At 45.5% G+C, this 7,395-nt stretch overlaps 1 long non-coding RNA gene across 1 annotated transcript in view; it reads left to right on the forward strand.

The window, feature by feature from the left end:
• The window catches only part of LOC115644201, a 3,160-nt gene extending 2,296 nt beyond the window's left edge, over positions 1-864 (forward strand). Inside the window, exon 3 of the long non-coding RNA XR_003998451.1 lies at positions 632-864. This is a non-coding gene — a long non-coding RNA (uncharacterized LOC115644201). The remainder of the gene's footprint in view (positions 1-631) is intronic.
• The last annotated feature ends 6,531 nt before the right edge of the window (positions 865-7,395 follow it).

Consider the following 7,395-nt stretch of genomic DNA (forward strand, 5'->3'; position numbering starts at 1 on the left):
TATCACAGCAGGTGACGCAATGGTGCGTGAGAAAGAGGAGCAGAATTCTCAGCAGGAAAATTTTGAGCAAATGGATTAACATAGAGAATTATCACAAAGATCGAAAAGGAATGTGTCCAGGAGTCATAAGCAGGAAAAATCCCATGACATTCAGCACAGACCAGAAAGAGAGCAGGTAAAGCAGCCAGGGGAGAAAGTAGGTAAATGTATTTCCTGTTGGGGAACTCAGACAGACCTCAAGGAAACCACAAAACAGCAGGAAATCTTCAGGGAAAAGAGAAAAAATACATATGCTGAGTGTGGGGCCTTGGCTATACTGGCGCTTTACAGCGCTGCAACTTTCTCAAGGGTGTGAAAAAACACCCGCCGAGCGCAGCAAGTTACAGCGCTGTAAAGCGCCAGTGTAAACAGTGCCCCAGTGCTGGGAGTGCGGCTCCCAGAGCTGTTTGCTAATCCCCACGGGGAGGTGGAGTACCTGCAGCGCTGGGAGAGCTCTCTCCCAGCACTGGCGCCGCAACCACACTCGCACTTCAAAGTGCTGCAGCGGGAGCGCTCCCGTGGCAGCGCTTTGAAGTTGCAAGTGTTGCCATACCCTGGGAAAAATTGATGTGACTACTCAACCCACATAGAGCATCAGAGAATCCACACAGGGGAGAGGCCCTATGAATGCAGTGAATGTGGAAAATGCTTCACTAAGAGCTCAGGCCTTTCTGAACATGAGAGAATCCACACAGGGGAGAGGCCCTATGAATGCCATGAGTGTGGGAAAAGCGCCTCGTGGCACTCAGCCCATGTTAGCCATCAGAGAATCTGCAAGGGAGATCAACACCATAAAAACCTCTCGGGCTAGCAATACTTTTTTTTTTTTTTTAATATTTTTTCCTGATTCCGACATAGTAACTTTTAAAGCTTTTTAAAGCTGCTTGAACTGTTTGCAGCACCATTATCCCTCAGCTTGTCCAGATGAGTGGCGCATTTTTGCCTTTTGCAGTTTGCCCTGTTTTGAGGTGGGCCCATTTGGCCTTTCTATCAACTCCATTGTCTCATGAGTAATTTGAGTGTGTCCTTCCTATCAGGAACCAGGGAGCATCACAGCAGGATTGGGCCCACCAATAGTAAGCTGAGATATGATATCAAGTGGGATCACAAAAGAAGTCAGACGTGAACTGGTATCATTATTGTAGTTTGTGCCAATAAGAGTCAGTTATGTATGTACATAAAGAAGCCACTGCAGCAGATTCCCTCGTCCTTGTTTCTGCCAAAGTGTGGATCATGAAAAGAAATCCTGTGACAAAGAAAACTATCAATACAAATACTAAGGTCACTGCACACCTTGAGTATGGGATGGGAGGGTGCTGCATCACTGAGCAGTGCACTTTTCGTTAAAGAAAGAAGATGAGCTAGCTTTGGCTCGCATCCTTCTTTCTAGTGGTCTGTTTGTAGAGCTAAAATACTGTTTCCTCAGTCCAGCCAGCTAAAGAATCTGAAAAGTTCTGCCTCGGGTTGTTAGGCCTTGTGGTTTAAGGCCCAGGTCAGGGACTTAGAAGATGTGAGGTCTAGTTCAAGCTCTGCTGACATTTCACTGTGTGACCTTGGATATGTTATGCAGGGCCAAAGTTGTGGTGGGGAGAGGTCCTGGCCTATGCAGTTACCTCAACAGCATATGCCAATAGTTATTTAGGTATCTAAACCCCCATTTACACATGTCTTTGTGCACACATATTTAAGTGTCCAGACCTTGAGCCTCATTTCAAAAGCTGATTCTTGATCTCTCTGTGCTTCAGCTTCCAATCTGCAATTATAATACTTCCTAACCTCATAGGTGTGTTATGAGGCTTAATCTGTTAACATCCTCATATGGAAGACGAAATCCTCATATAGACAGATATGTGTATGTCACACAGATGCATGATCTGCCTATAGGAATTATTATATTAGGAATCTCAAGATCGTGAGCAAGAAAGAGGAAAAGTTTCTCTCTGTGCTTACAACTTTTGTGCTGCTTTGATCTCCCACCCTCTCTCTCTTTCTCAGCTTCTTATTGAAGGAACATACATCCACACCATGTAGACGTCAAGCACAGGAGTTTATCACGCACAGCGCTAGCGGAGTATCATCTTGATTATTAGGCTCAGAGACACTGCAGAACAATTAATTACAATAAACTATATAGGGTGCTCATTGGGCAGAGAGAAGCAATGGGGATGGGTTTTCCCAAGCCCCTGGATAGGTTCTAGCAGCAAAACAAGAGAAGCACAATAAACCAATGCTCTAAAAGATTACATAATGGTGCCAGCCATGGCCCAAATTAATGTCTTGCTGACACATAGGTAATTACCCCCAAACTATGTCTATTAAAGTGTATAGGTTAAATCCTAATTTTGGAGTTCAGGGGAATGAGGTAGCAGCTCTTCCGGTTGACCAACAGGTACATTCATGGAGATTTAAAGCAAAAAAGTAGTAATTAGTTCTTAATAACAACAATTGTTTATAAGTTTACCTTTGCATTTCTGTGAGCTAGGATTGGCATACATCTGTGAGGGGAAGGTGTCATAACTTATGTCAATCATATTAGGCCTCTCCCTGAACTCTGTCTGGGATCTGAGGGGTATTGTACCACTATCTTCTCCCTGCATTGGGGAGTAACCATGAGGCCTCTCTCAGTGCTTCATGTGTCTATAACTCATGATAAGGTTGCCCAATTACATTCGGAGTTATGCTGACTCTGCTCAATGACTTGAAACACACACAGTTATCTGTTTACCCCAGCTTTCTCTTAGCTATGTATTGTTTGTTAGCCAGCCCTCATGGCCCAGGCCAAACTGTGGACTCGGGGCCTATATGAAAAGTTCTTAGCAGAAACTGCAGTTAAGATCTTACATCGGCATTAAATGGATTATGGCCCTTCATTATCTTAGGAGAAACACCTGCAGTTGTATGACCACTTCCATAGTGCATCTAAAGAAATGAAAGCAAGACAAATCCACTACTACAGAAGGAAAAAAAGATAACATACATTCATGCATACACAATCCTGGGAAATTATGCATTTTAACTCTATGTACAGTTCTTCATACAATAAAGGCCATATCTTGTTCAAATTCAACTGATCAAGGTGAGCAAAAAGTAGCAGTCAGCAGTGTAATAGCTGTTGAAAGTAAAACAGTTACATTAGCCTTTCAAATAGGAATCAAGACATTTCCCAAAAGTATGAAGCTGCTCAATCCAGTGCATGCAAAGACAAAATATTGGATTATTAATAAATAATTAATGCAAATCTCCCACAATTACCTCTGATCCCTTTACAAAAATCAGATCCAATTTTTAAAAAATGAATAGAGCCCAATTACGTAGTTTTAGGCCTTGCAGCAACATATGTGAGATAGGGGTTGGGCATATAGGCAACCCCATTCTTCAAAAACTAGAAAGATGTGCATGCACATAATTAATGAGCCATAGATTTTTAATTTTTTGCATAGAAAAAAGCTCTACCAAAGTGTTGCTGCAGTTCTGCATTTTTCCCCGGCAGAGGGCACTGTGGCGCAAGAACAGCAGCAGCTCTCAGCAGAAAATAACTTCTGCAGTTCTGACTTTTTTGTCCACCAGAGGATGCTGTGGCAATAGACCACAGCAGCAACTCCAGGCCAGTGAGGGAGGAGAAAGAGCCTGCCTTCTTTGCAGCGGGCCAGGTCAGGAGACAGGGGCTATGGGGAGACAGACAGTGTGGGGCTGCTGGGCAGTGGCGTAGGCAGGTTCTACCAGCAGGTGGAGCGAACACATTAAAAAAAGTGCCAAAGCAGAGAAGGGAAAAAAAAGAAAGAAAACCCCAAGTCTTGCAGCTGAAGACTGAAGAACTTGCCGCTGAAGACCTGGAGCAGCTGAAGGACCCACCACTAAATTGTCACCGAAGACCTGGACTGCTGGGGTGAGTGTAAAAATTAAAAAGGCACCACTTTGGGGGAATGTGCTCAGTGGGGAGCAGCCGCTCCCCTGCTCTCCCCCAGCTATGCTACTGCTGCTGGGGGGGGGTCATAAAGGGGCTCATAAGGACTAGTTGGGGAGGACAGACTGGGGCAGGGGCTGAATGGGATTGGAGGCACAGGGCCACGGTGGGGAGGAAGGTCCAAGGCCATATGGTGGTGGGGGAGGAGATGTAGAGCTACATAGGGACTGGGGAGTGGCTGGGTGGGGGCACAGAGACATATGGGGACAGGGGGAGGGGTGTAGGGCCACATGAGGATAGCAGGAGGGGGTGTGGAAGGACATATGTGGATAGGGGATGCAAAGACACAAAAGGGTACAGGAACGCATGGGGACAAGGGCAGATGTGCCTGACTGAATGGGAGAAGCAAGGGTTCAGCCAGGGTCTACATGGAGGAATCTCTCCTTACCCCGCACCAAAAAACCTGTTCCATTCTTTTCCCACCCATACCCAACAATTCTCCAAGTTCACACCCAGACTCCTTCCCAGCAATTTACTTCCCACTCCCTCAGCTCCTCCATTAACCCTGACTCCCCCAAGTCTTTAAACTGCTTCTGAGGCATGCAGGAAATATGGTTCTGTATTGTAGTTTAAATGAATTATTACTCGGAGTTCTGTATTAATATGCCTAGCACGGAATCTATTTGTCAAGAAAACCTTTCCTGAATCATTTTTGTTGTCTGTATTGTTAGAGACATACTTGCTGACAGGTATTTTGAAATAAATGACCAAAAATAATTGAAACTGGTGTGACTATATTATGTTATTTTTGACAAATAAAATATACAGAATTTTAAACTATTGTGTGCAGAATTCCCCCAGGAGTAATGTGAATTTGGGAAAACGAGAAAAGTAGGTATGAAATTCAAGCACCCAGTCCAGGTCTATCAACCTACCAAGAGAGAGAAACTAAGGAACCTCTGCACAGTAGAAAAATAATCTCAATGTCCAGTATGTGTAACTATCTCCACCTTTGTGTACATATTTATACAATGTGCATCACTGTGGCAACTGAATATGTTGTGAGTGGGGGTTGGTTTTGTTTGAAAGAACAACAGATTTTTTTTAAAGGTACAAGAAGTGATTGTGGGAGATCTGGGTAAGTTGTTATATACTCATTAGTTATCCCATTTTAATTTGGCAACAGTGGACTGAGTAGCTTCCTAATTTCAGGAAACTTTCCTTGACCACTTTAAAAGGCTGATGTGAATGTTTTAAAGAGGGAAATCTAATTGTTTATTTCAAATGCCTTCAGTAAACAAAGTAAGTAGAAAAAAAATTAGTTTGTATCTCACAAACAGGGATGGCTCAGGATGTTTTGATCAATAATCTAGTTAGAAAAGTCTACTGCTGTTGATTTTTAATAGCTGCCTTAGTGGAAAGTTGCCTATTGGATAAACTCCCAGACTGACAATTACAGGGCCGCCCAGAGGATTCAGGGGACCCGGGGCAAAGCAATTTCAGGGGCCCCTTCCATAAAAAAAAATATGTTGCAATACTATAGTAACATGTATTTGGAAGTGTAAAAAATAAATAGTGAAATACATTCAAAAATTAATTTGTAATAATTTGAAAATACACTAAATGCATTATTTAAAAACATAAAATGCTTTAATGGTATGTAAACATTTGCAATTACATGATGGGCTGTTGCTGGGTGATGGTGATTGTTGATGCCAATGGGCTGTCGCTGCCTGGGGGTGGTGCTGCTGTTGCCCAGGGCTGGGTGGGGAGCTGGGCTCTGGGTTGGGGGGTGCCTGGCTCACAGGGGCTGGGCTCAGGGCTGTGGGGAGATGGGGTCGGGGGATGTCATGGTATAATTCCCCACTCTGAACCTTAGCATCCAAAAGATGGGGTACCAGCATGAATTCCTCTAAGCTCAATTACCAGCTTAGAACCTGTAGCGCTGCCACCAACCAGGAATTCCAGTGCCTGGTACACTCTTGTCCCCCCAAAACCTTGCCCGGGAATCCCCAAGACCCAGTCCCTCTGGATCTTACCACAAGGAAAGTAAACCCTTTCCCTCACCATTGCCTCTCCCAGGCTTCCCCTCCCTGGGTTACCCTGGAAGATCACTGTGATTCAAACTCCTTGAATCTTAAGCAGAGAGGAAAATGCACCTTTCCCCCTCCTTCTCTCTCCCCCTCCCAGACTCCCTGAGAGAGAAAGTAATCCTAACACAGAGAGAAAATTAACCTCTCTCTCCCCCTTCCCTCCTTTCTCCCCACCAGTTCCCTGGTGGATCCAGACCCAGTCCCCTGGGGTCTCACCAGAATAAAAAACAAAAATCATGTTCTTAAACAAGAAAAGCTTTTAATTAAATAAAGAAAGTAAAACTAAAAATTATCTTTGTAAATTTAAAATGGAATAGGTACAGGGTCTTTCAGCTATGGACACTGGGAATACCCTCCCAGCCTAAGTATACAAGTACAAATTAAAATCCTTTCAGCAAAATGCAAATTTGAACTCCTTCCAGCCAAATACACATTTGCAAATAAAGAAAACAAGCATAAGCCTAACTAGCCTTATCACCTAGTACTTACTATTTTGAATCTATAAGAACCTGTATCAGGGAGATTGGAGAGAAACCTGGTTGCACATCTGGTCCCTCTGAGCCTCCAGAGTGAACAACAACCAAAAACTAACAGCACACACAAAAACTTCCCTCCCTCAAGATTTGAAAGTATCCTGTCCCCTGATTGGTCCTCTGGTCAGGTGACAGCCTGGCTCACTGATCTTGTTAACCCTTTACAGGCAAAAGAGAGATGAAGTACTTCTGTTCTATTAACTCTTACTTATCTGTTTATGACAGGGGGTGTCCGGCTCAGAGGGGCTGGGCTCGGAGCTGGAGGTCAGGGCCATGGGGAGGATGGGGTCGGGGGTGCCCAGCTCAGAGGGGCTGGGGTCAGGGGGGTGCCCGTCTCTGGCCCCGGCCCCTTACCATTCCGCTTACCCCCTCTCCTGGACAGCGCTGCAGCGGCATGGTGTTCCAGCGGGGCCTGAGTTCCTGCCGCTCGGCTGCAGCTTGCAGCCCCACCCCCTTGCCAGCTGAGACACCGGGGGATGGGGGGGGACATGGAGACAGGAAGAGGAGCCTCCGACATACTTGTGGGGGCCCCGGCAGGGCCCGGGGAAAATTGCCCCACTTGCTCTCCCTTGGGCAGCCCTGACTCTGGGAGCCCTTTTCGCCGCTGCTGCAGCCTGGGCTCAGCTCCAGGGGACTCCACCTCCCTCCCTCCTTCTCCGGCTCCTCACACACTCTGGGAGCCCCTTTTGCCGCTGCCGCAACCCGGGCTCAGTAAGAGGGACTTCTGGAAGTCCATTGCTTCTTGTCCTATCCTCAGAGGTTAAGGAGAACAATTTTTCTCCCTCCTACCTCCTTGCAGTAACCTTTTATGTACTTGAAAACCGTT

This window comes from Gopherus evgoodei, unplaced genomic scaffold, assembly GCF_007399415.2.
Source record: "Gopherus evgoodei ecotype Sinaloan lineage unplaced genomic scaffold, rGopEvg1_v1.p scaffold_96_arrow_ctg1, whole genome shotgun sequence".
NCBI lineage: Eukaryota > Metazoa > Chordata > Testudines > Testudinidae > Gopherus > Gopherus evgoodei.